The sequence below is a fragment of the Pinus tabuliformis genome, chromosome 7 (genome assembly GCF_031772625.1).
Source record: "Pinus tabuliformis cultivar Carrire ecotype Pingquan chromosome 7, CPIR1, whole genome shotgun sequence".
In the NCBI taxonomy this organism is placed as follows: Eukaryota; Viridiplantae; Streptophyta; class Pinopsida; order Pinales; family Pinaceae; genus Pinus; species Pinus tabuliformis.
The window spans coordinates 2,071,527,169-2,071,545,229 of record NC_142293.1 but is presented as its reverse complement, the minus strand read 5'-3'; positions in this window follow the sequence as shown (position 1 = coordinate 2,071,545,229).

Below are 18,061 nucleotides of genomic sequence, written 5' to 3'. Positions count from 1 at the left end.
TAACCAGTCACGTTCCTCTCTATTTATACGTAGATGGATTCAGTGCCATTGGTTCTAGCATCAAACCAAGATCCCATGCTAGCAGTTTGTTACCCAGTTCTAGATCAAGTTGACGGAGTCTAAGCAACTTCTCTGCTACCATATCGCCCAACATCCCTTATAGTTCCAAATCGAGATTGAGAAGCAGATGCGGGTGCAGTTTCTTTTTTACCAATTGATCCATGAGCCAAGAGCTAGGGTTAAGGTAGTAGAGTCAAAGCCCTATAGGCATCCTTTCCATTTTGATAGACAGAATCAGATCCTACATAGCCAGTTCCATATTCACTTAGAGATCCTTCTGTTCGAGAGTCAGTTTTAGATCCTAGAGTTTCAAATTCTATAATTGACCTTGCCCCCGGAGGGACAAGCGGCTTCGCACCTTGAATTTCATATTCCACGGGAAGGGACTATTCTGAATAACCTTGTTATGGCTATATATTATTTAGGTGGCCCCTTTCCTTTAGATGACATAGAATTACTGTTTTGACAAGCTTCAGTCCAGATAGACCAGGAGGACTATCCTAAGCGTATCCCTCCCTCTACGTAGTCTGATTTGCTTCATTCTCTAGCCTTGATTACTTCCTTTCTTTTGGTTATTCACTCAAGAAAGAAATTCATGCATCCCTGGTCACTCACTGACCCACTCACAACTAACTTGCTTCTATTGCTTCTGGTAGGGCCTCCCTCTCCATATTCAAACTAATCCAATGCTCCAGGGCTTGCTTCTAAGAGGGCTATATATAAAAAGACTCCATCTTCAGGTTATTTCAAAAGGTCATTTTTAGTTATTGTTGGGGATTGTATAGTAATAAAAAGAATAAGATAATAGGATAAAACCAATCACACTAATCCCAAAGAAAGGGCTTTGCTATAACATCATATTTCTTAATCCTATTCTCATAGAGGTCAAAGGTGGAGTCATGTCCCAATGTTTATAACCCAAAGTCACAAATAGAAACTCATAAAACCATAATAACAAGCAACATAGTAATACATCACCATAGGCTAGCAAATAGTTATAGAACATCTAAAGACAAGGGAATGAGCACTAACTAATGGAATTCTTTTTTTATAGGATATTAGATCTATCATGGTTTTCAACATGTCAATGAGGAATAATGCATATGCTACTTAATGTGGGCCTGGAGGAGGCGTTGGAATGGGAATGGACTCGAGGTCAATATCCAACAAATGGCACTGGATTTCGATTTCCAACCGAAACTTATATTGACTTGGGCAAATATGTTGGCATTATGATTCAGGTGTTGTCCTTGATGGCAAACCCATTCAGGTGATAAATCAAGAAGGACGCAGGAAATATGTTCAGAAAGCGCGTCCCCGCAGGTATACCATGCAGAACTCGCGTCCAGGGACGCAGGCCAGACGTTCAGGAGGTGCGTCCGCCCAGTGCACACATTTCAAGGCAGAGAAAAGCACGTGGGGGTTTCTTGTGTGGTATCTAGCCGACGGTTTTGTGTTTCTATGGTGTCGGCTCGTGGTATTGTTCCATGTTTTGGGGAGAAGCTTGCCTATATAAAGCAAAGGAGTTCATTTGGATTGAGCATCATCTTTGTTGAATATCTCTTGGTGTGATCTAGTCCAAATCTATAAGGGCGAATCTTCTAATGGACTATGATCTATATGGCGCATGATCAGATCTGTGGATCTGAGTGTTTGGGTTGGTTCTGAAGTCCTCATATTTCTTATATCTGAAGGGACGCAGGTTCAGTGAAGGGAAAGTGCGCCGGGACGCAGTACAGTAAAAGCTAAAGTGCGTCTCTGAGGCAAAGGACGCGGCGCGACTGTGTTATTGGGTGCGTCCCTGAAGCGAAAGACGCGGCGCGATTGTGTTTCTGGGTGCGTCGGTCGCAGTAAAGCATAGAGGAACAGTGCGTCTGCACGCAGAACAGCAGAAGGTAGACTGCGTCCAGTCGCAGGCCACAGAAAGAAAATATGCGTCCCTGTCTTAAGATGATCTGTTGACTGTATATTTCTGTTCATAAGGTGTTCTGGGTTGTTTCTGTAATTACTGATCTGATATCTGTAGTAAACTGTATCTGTTGTATACTTGTTGATCATTTGATTCTTCATGAAAAGAAGTAGGGGGTTGTAGCTCCCTTCCAGGAGAGACTGAAAACGAGAGAGAGTTGTAGCTCTCTGCAGGTTGCAGCCTGCGTGCTGGTAAAGGACTGCACCAGTACAAAATCATTGTAAAAAGAATTTCTTGAAAGAAGATAGAGACATATTGCAGCAGGTGGTTTTCTCCCGCATTGGGTTTCCACCTTACATCTTGTGTTCTTTGGTGTGACTATCTATTTTCTTTATTCATGCTCATTATTTTATGGTACTGATATGCAAGAATAATTCAAAAGATCAAATAAGGAAGATTTGGTAAATTGCTAGATAATACTGATTCACCCCCCCTCTCAGTATTATTTCCAACAATTGGTATCAGAGCAGGTCCTTCAGAGAAGCTTGATCGCTTGAAGGTAGATCGTTCATCATGAGCAACTACGAGAAAGAAGCATCAGTCAGGCCACCCGTCTTCGATGGGACAAACTTCAATTATTGGAAGGTAAGAGTTACTGCATATCTTCAATCTCTTGGTACAGAAGTTTGGAACATTGTAGAAACAGGCTATGCCTTTCCTTCAGCTACTCCTACAGATCCAGCTGAGAAAAAGCAGTATGAAACAAATGCAAAAGCAGTCAGTACTCTATTAGGAAGTATATCCCAAACAGAGTTCATGAAGGTCATGCACTTCAAATCAGCAAAAGAGATATGGGACAAAATGATCACTAGCTATGAAGGAGATGAACAGGTAAAAGAAGCTAAACTTCAAACTCTCAGGATTCAATATGAGACTCTCAAGATGTATAATGATGAAAGTGTGGCTAATTATTTTCTTCGGGTAGATGAGATTGTTAATTGTATGAAAAATTTGGGTGAAGAAATAAAAGAGACTATAGTAGTTCAAAAGATTCTAAGATCATTATCCCCCAAGTTTGAATCTAAAGTATCTGCAGTAGAAGAAAAGGAAAATCTCCGTGTTCTCACTATGTCTCAGCTGCATGGAATTCTAACTGCTTATGAAATGAGAAAGGGAGGTCCATCAGACAGAAGGGAAGCTGCTTTTAAAGCATCAGGCAAAGAAGATCACTATGAAGCAAGCCATGATCCAGAAGAAGAGGAAGAAGAATCAAATTTTGTCAGAAATCTTCAAAGGGGTTCTGGAAGGTTCAGAGGTAAGCTACCTTTCAAATGCTTTGCTTGTGGAAGAGTAGGTCATTATGCTGCAAAATGCTCTTATAAGGATAAAGGAAAGGAACCAGTTAGATGGAACAAGAAACAAAGTGCAAATAAGAAAAGCTACTACACCCATGAAGATAGTGATGGCTTATCAAACAGTGATGAAGATGAACAAGGTAATAAATATAGGTTGTTAATGGCATTTGAAGATGATGATTATGAGGATGCTGTAGATGTGGATAATCTTTATGATGAAATTACTAGACTCAAGAGATGTATAGAAGAAAAGAACATGATTATTGATACTCTACAATTCCAAATTGATGAAAAGGAAAAACATCTTGAAAAATTAGAAGGAGAAATAGTTGGTCTTAGAAAAGAAATTGAGAAAACAAAAACTATTAATCTCAAATTTGTCAAAGGATCTGAAACTTTGGATGAGATTATCAGTGTGCAGCGGTCTCCACTAAATAAGACAGGTCTGGGCTATAATGGAGAAACTTCTCAAGCATCCACTTCAGAAAGTTATCTTGATGCAGCAAGAAGAAATGAGCAAGAGCACAAGGAAGGTCATCAGGTAAAGCAGGGACAAATGCCAAACAGAAACTATCAGGGGCAATCCAGCTTAAGGGTGAACAAAAGCCACAACCAGCCACAGGTAAAATCTTCTCAATTTGGTTCAAGAATAGATGAAAATAGAAATTACAATCAGTTGGCTGGTAGATTCAATAATCGCAGAAGCTTCTTCAATGGACAATGCTTTTCTTGCCATAACTTTGGTCACAAAGCAGCTCAATGTGTTGCGTATAAAACAATCATGACTAGGGAAGCTCAAAAACAAAGAAGTATGATAGGGATTACAAAAAGGACCTATAACAACTTTTCAGCTCTTGAAAATGAAGTTGAATGTTCTATTTGCAATAATTTTGGACATGAAGACTTTGAATGCAGAAGCAGGTTTCCAGAAAGAAAGGTACAAGAACAGAAAAAGGAACAAGCCTCAGGCACCAAAACATGGAAAATAAAGGAACCTCAAACAGAAAGATGTGGGATAGCATTTTATGCAGAAGGACAAGAAAATCTATGGTACATTGACAGTGGATGTTCGAAGCATATGACAGGTGATAAAGAAAAACTTGAATCTTATTCTAATTTAGAAAAGGGAAAGAAAGTCTCTTTTGGAAATGATACTCCTGCAACTATAAAAGGAAAAGGTATTGCTCCTTTAAAAGAAGATGTTAAGGCTGGAAATGTTTTGTTTGTTGATGGACTAAAGCATAATCTACTAAGTGTCATCCAGATGTGTGATCAAAGAACCGAGGTTATATTCAGATCAAATGGATGTCTTGTTCGTGATCTTGATACAGGTAAAACAGTTCTCAAAGGAAAAAGAACTCCAAATAATCTATACATATTTGATGAAGGACAACAACAATGCTATCTAAGCAAGGATGAAGAGCACTGGTTATGGCATCGAAGGTTGGGACATCTAAGCTTCTCACAAATAAGGAAAGCTTGCAAATATCAAGCAGTTCGCAATCTTCCAGATATCAAAATTCCTGACAACACCATATGCAGATCATGTCAGTTTGGAAAACAAACCAGAACTAACTTTCCAGAGAAAGAAGGATCAGCCAGCATGCCTCTTGAGCTAGTACATACAGATGTATGTGGACCATTCAAAAAAAGAACACCTAGAGGAGAGGAATACTTGATATTATTTATTGACGATTTCTCCAGGTTTGTTTGGTTAGGACTTATGAAGCACAAAGATGAAGCATTCGAAAAATTCAAATCCTTCAAAGCTTTGGTTGAAAATGAATCAGGTCACAAAATTAAGTGCCTCAGATCCGACAGAGGTGGGGAATTTACTTCAAATGAATTTTTCGATTTCTGTGATGAACATGGGATAAGGAGAGAATTTTCTACAGCTAGAACTCCTCAGCAAAATGGAGTAGTTGAAAGAATGAACAGAACAATCCAGCAAATGGCTCGTGCTATGCTTGATGAATCAGGAACTCCTGCAACCTTCTGGGGTGAAGCTGCACATGCGGCGGTTATTATTCTCAACAAGACAAATGTCCGAGTGAACAGCACTCAAACTCCTCATGAGCTCTGGAGTGGTAAAACTCCTTCGGTAAAGCACTTCAGAATCTTTGGGAGCAAATGCTATATCAAGAATACTGAGGAGCAGCTTGGCAAACTTGATCCTAGAGCAGATGAAGGTATTCTTCTTGGCTACTCTCCACATAGCAAAGCATACAAATGCTACAATAAAAGACTTGGCAGAATTGTTGACAGCATTGATGTAGTGATTGATGAGAAGGGATACATTCCTAGGCAAATACATCGTGAAGACATCGAAGAAGATGAAAGCTACCCTCAAAGACAGAATGATGAAGAAGAAGAACCGCAAGAACAATCTCAAGAAGAACCTCACGAAGAATCAGAAGAACAAACAAGAATAGAAGAAAAGACTCCATCCAGATATGTTCAAAAGAACCATCCAGAATCTCAGATCATGGGACAGAAAGAAGCAGGTATACAAACCAGAAGAACAGTTGCAGAAGCTTCAAGTTATTTGGCATTACTCTCCTCTACTGAACCACAAAATGTGAAAGAGGCATGCAAAGATGAATGTTGGGTGAAAGCAATGGATGAAGAACTTGAGCAAATCGAAAAGAACAACACTTGGGAGCTGGTTCCTAGACCAAAGGATAAGAATGTTATCGGAACAAAATGGGTCTTCAAAAATAAATTGAATGAAAATGGAGAAGTAATTAGAAATAAAGCCAGACTTGTTTGTAAAGGGTATGCGCAGCAAGAAGGAATAGACTTTGAAGAAACTTTTGCTCCTGTTGCAAGACTTGATGCCATCCGAATGTTTCTTGCTCTCTCAAGTTGTCAGAACTTCAAAGTATTTCAAATGGATGTGAAATCAGCCTTTCTGAATGGAGACTTGGATGAAGAAGTGTACATTGAACAACCAGATGGGTTCATTCTTGGAAATGATCCAAATCTTGTATGCCGATTGAAAAAGGCTCTCTATGGTCTCAAACAAGCTCCAAGGGCTTGGTACTACCGGTTGGACAAATATCTTCATCAACAAGGTTTTTCAAAAGGTTCAGCAGATAGCAATCTTTATATAAAAGTTGAAAATGACAAATTACTAATACTTGTTGTGTATGTAGATGACATTATTTTTGGCAGCAATGAAGAAGCTATGAGTCAAAGCTTTGCCTCGGTCATGCAGAAAGAATTTGAAATGTCCTTGCTAGGAGAACTGACATACTTTCTTGGTTTGCAAATCCAACAAAAGAAAGGAGGAATCCTTTTATCTCAAACCAAGTATCTCAAGCAGATTTTGAAGAAATATGGCATGGAAGATGCAAAACCAGTATGTACACCCATGATCACAGGATGTAGTCTCAGTGCAAATGATGAATCCGTAGCAGTACATCAACCAACCTACAGATCTATGATTGGAAGTTTACTATATTTGACAGGTACCCGACCAGACATCATGCATGCAGTTGGAATAGTTGGAAGATTTCAGGCAAATCCAAAGGAGACTCATCTTCAAGCAGTGAAGAGAATTTTCAAATATCTTCAAGGGACTCAAAATTATGGCTTATGGTATCCCAGAGATACAGATCTCACACTTCATGCTTATACAGATGCAGATTGGGCCGGAAGCGTGGATGACAGGAAAAGCACAAGTGGTGGTGCGTTCTTTATGGGTCCCAGACTGGTATCTTGGTTCAGCAAGAAACAGAGTTCAATTGCCTTGTCTACAGCTGAAGCAGAATATGTTGCTGCTGCATCTTGTTGCACCCAACTCCTTTGGATGATGCAGACTTTGCAGGATTATCAAATCACTTGTACTCCTCCAATCCCTATCTTATGTGACAACACAAGTGCAATCAGCATCTCAAAGAATCCGGTTATGCATTCAAAAACCAAGCACATACCAATCAAGTACCATTTTCTCCGGGAACAAGTACTTGAACAGAAGGTCAAGTTGGAGTATGTTCCTTCTAAGGAACAAGTTGCTGATATTTTCACCAAACCGTTGCCCAGGGACACTTTTGAATACCTCAGGCAAAAGCTGGGGGTTGTTGATGCATCATCTTACTGTTGATCATCTTTCTATTGGTGGTATAGGCTCAGGGGGAGCACATAATGCATTGTTGGCATTATGGAGAAGGAGATCTTGGAAAAAGCTGCAATATGTCTCTATCTCCTTCATGATGGATTTCTGGTTACAGATCTGGAGAAGCATGAGCATAGGGGGAGCATACCCTTTGCCCTTGATGTCAAAGGGGGAGAATGAATGATGAAGCTGAAGATTATGTGGTTGCCATCAAGTCCAAAGGGGGAGATTGTTGGCATTATGATTCAGGTGTTGTCCTTGATGGCAAACCCATTCAGGTGATAAATCAAGAAGGACGCAGGAAATATGTTCAGAAAGCGCGTCCCCGCAGGTATACCATGCAGAACTCGCGTCCAGGGACGCAGGCCAGCCGTTCAGGAGGTGCGTCCGCCCAGTGCACACATTTCAAGGCAGAGAAAAGCACGTGGGGGTTTCTTGTGTGGTATCTAGCCGACGGTTTTGTGTTTCTATGGTGTCGGCTCGTGGTATTGTTCCATGTTTTGGGGAGAAGCTTGCCTATATAAAGCAAAGGAGTTCATTTGGATTGAGCATCATCTTTGTTGAAGATCTCTTGGTGTGATCTAGTCCAAATCTATAAGGGCGAATCTTCTAATGGACTATGATCTATATGGCGCATGATTAGATCTGTGGATCTGAGTGTTTGGGTTGGTTCTGAAGTCCTCATATTTCTTATATCTGAAGGGACGCAGGTTTAGTGAAGGGAAAGTGCGCCGGGACGCAGTACAGTAAAAGCTAAAGTGCGTCTCTGAGGCAAAGGACGCGGCGCGACTGTGTTATTGGGTGCGTCCCTGAAGCGAAAGACGCGGCGCGATTGTGTTTCTAGGTGCGTCGGTCGCAGTAAAGCATAGAGGAACAGTGCGTCTGCACGCAGAACAGCAGAAGGTAGACTGCGTCCAGTCGCAGGCCACAGAAAGAAAATATGCGTCCCTGTCTTAAGATGATCTGTTGACTGTATATTTCTGTTCATAAGGTGTTCTGGGTTGTTTCTGTAATTACTGATCTGATATCTGTAGTAAACTGTATCTGTTGTATACTTGTTGATCATTTGATTCTTCATGAAAAGAAGTAGGGGGTTGTAGCTCCCTTCCAGGAGAGACTGAAAACGAGAGAGAGTTGTAGCTCTCTGCAGGTTGCAGCCTGCGTGCTGGTAAAGGACTGCACCAGTACAAAATCATTGTAAAAAGAATTTCTTGAAAGAAGATAGAGACATATTGCAGCAGGTGGTTTTCTCCCGCATTGGGTTTCCACCTTACATCTTGTGTTCTTTGGTGTGACTATCTATTTTCTTTATTCATGCTCATTATTTTATGGTACTGATATGCAAGAATAATTCAAAAGATCAAATAAGGAAGATTTGGTAAATTGCTAGATAATACTGATTCACCCCCCCTCTCAGTATTATTTCCAACAAAATATCCCCTGGAAAGATGGCCTTTCAGTCTGGATCTTCACTAGGAACTGGAGAATCTCAAAATTGATCCCGGACTCGGAACTCTGAATCTACCTTTGTCTCTTTCTCTCTTGCCCCCATCTATACTATTGTTTGCTTCTCTATCACTTAGCTATCTCCCTCTTAAGGTTGAAGAAATCACTGTGCCTACATCTTTCGCCAGTTCAAGGGGTGCCTAGCACTTCGTTTCGATCTCAATCAATAACTAAATAATCTATATATATTAGCATCTGTACGTGTTTTTCCCTTATGAAGTTCTTACATTTTGAAGTGTGAGTGTTGTTCCGATATTTCATTCCTATCAGCACTGTTCAATATTTTTCCGTGTTCCTATATGTATAGATGTTCTGAGATGAACTAGTGTTTCTAGGAGTGATGTTCCAATATCTCAAGTTCCTATTAGTGTAGTTCTGGTATTCGCAACTGGAAGCTATGTTCCCACATTTGGATCTATTCCTATTGGTTCTTCAACTGAATCATTCACCAGTGCTGGGTATTTCTATGGCTCTTTATATATAAATAGGCGAAGGATTGAAGTCCTAAAAAGCTCCATATTGTAAGTGGACTTAGTAGGATCACCCCTTTGTTCCTACAGAGCTTAGTAATTGAGAGCTTATTAGGGGGTGCCTGATGGTGGGCGTACCGATAGCTAGACCTAAAGTGTTTAAATGTGAGGTGGTGAAAGTAATGTAGGTGGTCGCCTGAATAATGAGATGCGTATTGGTACTAGTAGTTATCATGTTGTTTGTCATAATGGTAGTCTATCTTGTGCAAGTGGTAGTGTCCCACCTTGTGTGTGTAGGGTTTATGCATAGTTACAGCGATTTCCCCTCCCACCTTTGAGTCAATGTTGTTTCCTGTCAATCTTAGGTGAGTGGTGAGTGATAGAATGACAGCAGCATTGGGTCCTCGTTTAATGTAACAATAGAGGTATTGGTAGGTTGTTATCCGAATATTTCTTGAGCATACCTGATTGGACCGCTCGATTAGTTCTATTTCCTTGGTTACCAATGTAACGATTAGCATCCTTCTGTTGTGTGTAACCCAAATAGAAAAGAAGTTGTTCTTTTTTCTGAGCCTATTTGATTCATTCCTACTAGCTAGAGTCTAAGAGTGGGTTTCCCCTCAATGTCAGATTGTAATGAGCAGAAGGAGACCTAGGAACACAACATACGTGTGTACTAAAGGCTACTGTAATAGTAGCTGACTGGCTGGGGCATGGGTAGGGTGTTAAAGGGAGCAAGTCATTCTCCTCGATAATATATGATAGATCGATAATATATGATAGATTGGTGGTAGATTCCCCTTTTTACTTTGCATGAATTCATTATTGAGTTCCCGCTGGACTGACTCTAGAGAGAGGAAAGCATGTTCCCACCTACTGCTGCTGGTGAAATTCCCAACATTGTAGATGGACTTATTGGTAGGTAAAATGATTGTGGTCTTGAGGTAGGGAAGTGTGAACCACTGTACGGGAAGAGAGGGATAGGTTATGGGCTAGTTGGATGCTTTCGACATAGAAGAAAAGAAAGGATAGTCTTCCCTCTGAAAGATGCATGATTCTACATGTGGGATCTGTGTTTATAGATTTCATCTATGTTGTATAAGTGTTGAGTAGCATCTATTACTTTCCTTGATGGGGTGGGTAAATGAGTGAGTTGCAACTTGTAACTGAGTGCCCCTTAGCATGTCAAGAATGAATTATAAGACGCCACTGGGTATAGGCAAACCATTAGTAGATGGATTCATCCGCTCTAAAGCTAATTGATATGGATTGTTGACAGTCGAATCTTACCTTAAATCTTGTGTACATAAAAGGAAGTCTAGAGATAGATGGGTTGGGGTACAACAGTTCCTTCCACATGGTAAACTGATTTCTGGGATTGTGAGGAGGTCTTTGGAGGGTTTATTTCATGTTTAGGACAAACTTCCTGGGTGGGTTTCTTGGTGAATATCCCATGATGGTACTGGGTAGGATGATTGTGGGATGATATAAGGGCATGAGCGATTTGTGCCAATGGTGAAGTGATTTCAACCATACTAATTCTGCCATCTGACTAACTATAGCAGCCATTTCGTGATTGGTTGTGAAGCCCAGCTGTTTGTGTAAGGCCAGCCCCCTTTTTTAATCATTTCGGTGTTTGGCCTTTTTGCGATTCAATGGAGGAATTTGTAGTACTTGTTGTTGCAAACGACTAGTGTTCAGTTTTTGATCTTAGGATTGAGACGTTGCTTGGATGATTCCAATTTGTTGGTATAATTAGAGATCTATCTGAATATGCAATAGAAATTTGAGTATTCATTATGGTAACGACATATTATATAAGAGTGATTGAATGAGGAAATATATAGAGCATTCACCTTTGTCAGAGGGTGAGGGATGAGAATTGGTTGGGGGGCTTCCCCCAATTATGATTCAGAAAAGGGCTCTTCTTGACTCATTTTTGTAGGGGTCTCTTATATTAGACGCTGGAAACTACCAGGGCTTTACCCGCTTGGGTGACTACCAATTCATTAAAATCCTGTTTCTTTGATGGCCAACCTTCAAAGTTTGGGTTAGGCTACAGTTCCCAGACTAAGTGCTTCTCACGCGGTCTGTTCTTAATGAAACTGATCTGTTAGAAGTCTCCTTGTTCTCAGTTTTCTTTGATTGAGCAAAAATCGAGAGAGAGATCAAGAGATCAACCAAGTATGGAAGACGAAGATGAGGATAGTTTTCTTACCAGATCCAGATCCATCCCAGATGATGAATCTATTTCAAGCAAGCAAGAACTTGAAGGTTAGACTATAAATCCTTCAGAATCTAGTAGAGATCAATGAGCAAGCACCAAGTGGTACACATTTCAAAATGGGGATGAATAAAAAGGAATAGTAGTAGTAGGGTAGGAGGGAGGAAATGTTAGGTCATTATGTTACTAATCCCTCTCAAGGGAATAACAACATTCAACAACAACACCCTAATGCTTTACAACCTATGGTGCTGCAAAACCCCTTCCTTTAGCAAAGGGTAGTAACTAACCAACAGGAGGGGAGGCACCAGCCTATCCCCTCCCAACCTTCAGACTCTTACCGACCTTCTAACCCTTCCCAACCAAGAGATCCATCCTACAGAATATCTACATGAACTTTTCATACATACACCTTCAACTGAAAATTGGACTTATGGCTACACTAAGCCGAATCCAGCAGAGCGCAATGACACTAAACCCTCAACTATTCCCTTGCAGATTCTACATCCTAGTAGTGACCATACACCATGTGTACCAAAAGTGCCTCTATGTCACATTACTCATAACCCACATGTGAGGGCTCCTCATAGCTATGGTATTGTGGATGACTTGGCTCAATCACCCACTGCCATGTCATCATTAGAGGTCCTCAAAACTACTATGAGCTCTGGGTGCCATCAACCCATATAACTTGCGTTTAATGACCTTTGACTTGGAAAAATATAAGCCAAGGATATCATCATCTATTGCATTTCAAATACCCATCACGATGACAAAAGTCATCATCCATCGATGTATCATTGACGAAGGTGCATCCACTTGCATCATATACACCATGGTCTAGAGGAAGTCATCTAGTTCGTGTGGTGTGAGTTGTCCTGGGATATCTACAGGGGTCTGGGAGTGGTATGACAGCTCGTTGATAGAGGTCAAAAGACCCCTCAGGGTCTCATGGATCTGGAAGCTGAAGCTGTGTTGTTCTTTGCTTGCCTCTTAGTGCCCGTGTACACTGGGAGCACCATAATGAAAGATGTGATCATCCTGGTAGTGTCCGGTCTAGAGGTGGTTGAAGTGATTGAGATCTGAGTCCGAGGGCATCCTTCATGAACAAGGCCCAGTCATGAATTTGTCATTTTCACCCAATTAGGAGGGGCCAAAGGTTTGAACATCTTTCCCTCTCTTTAATAGTTGAGCGATGGCGGCCTTTTAGTCGAGCATTCGTTACTTCTCCCATAGGTCGAGAGTTAGATAGGCTCACCCTCACCCATATGATGGATGAGCGATTAATCCCTCTCCCATAGGTCGAGAGCTCGACAGGCTCACCCTCACCCATATGATGGATGAGCGATAAATCCCTCTCCCATAGGTTGAGAGTTTGATAGGCTCACCCTCACCCTGTTGGGGGCATCCTACTCATTTTCCCCCTGCTATATATAAATAAGGGGAGGCAGAGGTTTTGAAAGGTTTCCCTCACCATTCCCTGCTGTCGCTCACTACACTTCGTCACTAGATAAATAGAAAGGGAGGGATCTTCTCATATCATGTTTAGACTCATGGGCCATTCCATTTAGGTCCTGTCCTACCCAATCCATGCCATGACCTATATATACGAGACCCTGTCCTCCCTAGCACACCAAAGGACCGGAGATTCAGTCACCAAGAAAGAAGGCCCACCAACTCAAGCAGCATCGCTCCATCTGGCTGCACAGAATTGGTTGTTTCAGGTAGAACCAAAGAGAGAACAAAGTTGTAGTGGCTCTTACTAGCACTCATTATTGGCATGTACCACTTCTCTGCAGTTGTCTCCCCTACCTTAACTAGCCTACCTATCCTTTCCCCCTATCAAGATCTCTATGGCAGATTTGGAGTGGCCCTGAGGATTTAGAATCTATCTCTATCTGTGACCCTCCGGAAGAGATGAATGGGGGCGATGGGCTGAACACCAGGACTTATGGTGGGGAAGCCGTGCATGAAGGACTACAGTGAACTCCCTCCTTGATAAAGCATTCGCCGCTTTTTCCAATTCCACTCTTTCAACCAACTGTAGACTCCCAGATGTACGTAGGGAGCACTGTATCAATACACCGTGGTAATACAAAGGAAGGGCTGCTCCTTGAAAAAAGACGCAATGAAGATCTAATCTAAGATCCAAAATAGAACTGTTGAAAAAGAAAATGTTGGTGGAAAAAGGAAAGTGATACATGTAATGTTGAGGGCGCCTCTCTATCTCCATTTCCATCTCCCTATCTTAAGAGAGACATCGAGAAATGTGTGTGTACAATGGGATCGGATGCATCTCTTCTAAAGTGATCGCATGGATGGATGTAATGAGAATAGATAGGGCTAGGATCTATTATGTATGTCATGCAGTTGACATAAGGTTCTTTCCTAATAGAGAGATTGCCATTCGAAGGAGAGCACTATTAGGTCAAGGGCCCTCTTAAGATAGCCAGGGGTTGAGGGAGCGACAATGTTGCATTTATGAGGGATGGACAAGATTCATTCTCTACGGATGATAGTTATCCTGATAGTATAGGGTGAAGTTGATCACGAGACCACTGCGTCTCCCTCTGGGGACCTACTTTCTCGCCACTGCACGGTGATTGATCATGAGACCACTGAGTTCACCTATTCCTTGCCCCCGAAGGGAAAAGCGGCTTCACACTTTGGCTTTTTTCTGATCTATTGCCTATATTATGGAGTTCTTACTTTGGCCAGGTAGGAGATAGAGCTAGGAGAGTCCCCAAAATAGAGAATTCAAATATGCATGGAATTTCCATACTTACCTCCTGTAAGGCCCCTATCTCTGGCCCCTCAAAGAGCGGGCTTCTTTCTATGGTGTTGTGTGGGGCTATATTATATATATAGTTATATAAAACTAGTCATTGCCTTATATATTGAGGGGAAGAGGGGGGCTCATCTCAGCTTAGTAAGGTGATCCCTTCTTATTTTCTTGGCCTTGGCTTGGCCCCACCCATTTTGCGCAGAGGCATTTCAATATTTCTCTTACTTTGTCCTCTCCTTATCATATCCTTCTAGCGCAAACACTAAGGAAGGCAATCATTAGAGGTGAGTGGGGTTATTAATAAAAATAGCTCCAGACAAGTCTAGGGAGGTCCGACCCCAGGGAAGTCTTTTCATGGCCCTTGTTACGCAGTAATTTATCACTGCCTTCCTGTCAGTCACCCTGCTGTGTCCAGAAGTTATAATCACAAAGTGTTTTGTCCCTAAACTGGCCTGAAAACCCATTTTTCCAAAGTTTTATGCATCAGCGCGTCTGTTCCTAAAATATCCGCGATGACAGGCGCCTCCCAGTGTATTTCGTGCGCTGCCATCGCGGAAGAACATCACTTTTCCGCGATGATGATCAGCGCGCTTTTCCCGTGTCCTTCCGCGCTGACGCGACCTCTCTAGTTATTGATGTGCGCTGCCAGCGCGGCAGTTCCCTCATAATCCGCGCTGATCCAGTTTAGGCGAATTTGTTCAAACAGCCAGCCTTCCAGATCACTCCAGGCTTGGTTGTTAGCTTTGTGAATGTCGCCTCCCTTCTATGGCATGTCTGTTCGACCCTTTCCAACAACTCCCCTTGAAGATAAGCTCATCCTTCCACCTTTTTTAGGAGACTTCTTCTCCTATATAAACACTCACCATTACCATGAGCAGCTAGTTAGACTTAGCTTGGAATAGCTTGGATTGTACAGAGCTTGTAGTGCTCAAATTGCTGCTATAGGTTTGGTGTGCTAGGTGTAGAAGTGATTGATTGCTTGGGGAAGTTTGTTTGTGACATTTGTGTGAGAGAGAGAGAGAGTTGTTTGTCTTGGGAGAACCATCCTCAAAGGTGAATGCTTGAGATACATGCTGACTGATCCCTCTGGAGAAGTTTATCGACGTCAGAACATTTGGTTGTATTCTTCTCTATTCTGATTAATAATAGATGACTGCTATTATTGTTCCATTCTCGTTGGTTTATGTCATGGATAAATGTGAATTATGTCTTTTCTGACTGACATATGGTTACTTTACTAGATTTCACGCTTGCGTTTGCTTTCTCTTCGTGTGTGCAGGTGTTCGTTCGTGGGGATCACGGAGGACTGTGACCAGCGACAGCGAAGGAACGAAGTCAACATCTCTTCGACAAACGACAGCGCAGGAATCCAAGTAGGTGCTCTTTACTTCTCGTTTAAATTGTAACTAGGAACATGCGTGGCAGCATTGTGTGATTGTTGCTAGACCCCTATTGGGCTAGTAGGGATCGTCTCTATCTGTAGAGGGGATTTACCTTACCAACAATTTGGCGACTCCGCTGGGGACCAGCCTTATTGTCTTTTGAGTCCACCCTTGTATTTGGTTTTGTTTGACCTCTCTCCGAGTTTTTGGGATTGTCGTGATTGCTGTGAACTTTCTGGGCACTCCTGGGAAGCATCCTCATTATTTAGAAACCTCTGGCTTTGGTTTGGGAAGTTTTTGTTTTTTGGCTCTCTTTGTTTTCCTCCCAGCGCGCTTTATTTAAGAACAGTCGCGCTGACATCGCGACTCTGTTCTTTACTTTTTCCTGTCATCGCGCCTGTACGTCTAACAGTCGCGCTGACCTCATTTTCACGGACAGCGCGCTTTATTCGTGTTCTTCCGCGCTGACATCGCGACCCATCCTCTTTGTAACTTTTGTCATCGCGCCTGTAGGCCTAATACCCGCGCTGACCTCGTTTTCAAGGGCAGCGCGCTTTATCCGTGTCCTTCCGCGCTGACATCGCGCTCTCTCTTCTTTGTGATTCCTGTCATCGCGTCTGTATGCCTTATAACCGCGCTGACCTCGTTTGCACTAGGGCAGCGCGCTTATTCCCTATCTTTCCGCGCTGACAGCGCAAAGTTGCTGAAGGCTTCTTCCGATCAGCGCCAAGTTGCTGAAGACCACCCGCGCTGAGGCAGAAAAACTCTTTTTGACCAAATTGGCCCCCTGAACCTCTTGCTGTGACTTTCCCTTTCTCTTTCCACTTGTCCAGTGACTTGTTTTTCACTGTTTGAACTCTGAATTGTTTGATTACGAAGCTTGGCCTCATAGGTTTTGCTTTGCTTGGTTTTGAGTTTGCAAACACCTTCCCTTTTTCGCTGCTTGGTTCGTGTTTTCATCCTTGCTTTTGCGATTGCTGGATTGCGCTGAGTCTCTAATCGACTGGTTGTGACTTTGGTCCGTCGGATGTTTGCTTTTCTCTATTGATTTCACGCTTTATACCCTAGGGCATCTAGTGGCTGTGCGTGTGTCAAGCCTCCCGTCAGGGTCTCTGTTTGTTTGATTGACCAGCTCATTTTTGACTTGTTGATTGCTTTCGTTCAGTGATTGTTAGAGTGTTTTCGGTTCGATTTCCAAGCGGCCTTTTCGCTTCCTCCTCGCTTGCAATCCTTGCTTGTTTTGCAGAGCTTAGATCACATAGCTCGTGCATCGCTTTGTTTCTTGCTGTTGTCGAAACTTTGGTTGAGTGTTCCAGGAACTTTGTGTGCTTTCATTAGGCAATTTCATTTTGCTTGGTGTTCTAGTTCCTCCAAATTATTTTAGGTGCTTTATGTCATTGAAAAGAAATTGAATTGGTAGCTTGTTTTAAAATTTGAAAAGGAAAAGAACGTTTCGTTGATTTACATTTTCAAAAAGAAAAGTTTCCTTTCCTTGCCTTAGTTGCATTTAGCTACTTGTTTGTTTGTTTCGGTTTGGAAAATTCTTTGCTCTCTTGTAGCTAGAGTTCATCGAACGAAACGAATCTTCTTTTCGCATATAGATTGCATCTAAGTAATTGTGAGAGAACATACGATAGAGCTTGAAATCGAAACTTAATCTCAAGATCAACTATAAAACGAACCAAATGAATCTAAAAACGCATTGGAACTAAACGCAAATATTTAGAGGTCTAGGTTAGAGACGTGTTCCGGCGTCTTAAAACATAGTCACTATTGTTTCACATTAGGTTGGGTGATTCCTCCTTCTGTGACTCGATAGTGGTCTAACACGGACTGCGCTCCCACGTACCGTCGAGTATATAGGGAGACCCCACTAGGCTTTTATCCTTTATCCACAGGAAGCCGAGTCAGCCGCCCTACAATTCGCAATGCAGTGAACACAGCATTCACGAAGATTGACCACCCGTACCCTAAAAAGTATTCTGTGGTTTTGCGAAAAGTTTGGCACACCCTCTACCTAGAATTCCAGAGCAGTCACTTTTGATCCTTTTCGGACTCCCTAAACGAAAAGGTGCCTGTGAGCGTCTTGTCACTTCGTGCTCATTAAACATTCGAAGGATACTGGAGTCATCTTTTGTCCTTTTCTCGACTCCTGAAATATGAAAAGGTCAAGTCTGGTTCTTGCGTCTTAAAATTAATTTGGCCCCGACAACATTACCCTTTTTAGGTCTTGTGTGCGATAGTTTTGAGTAG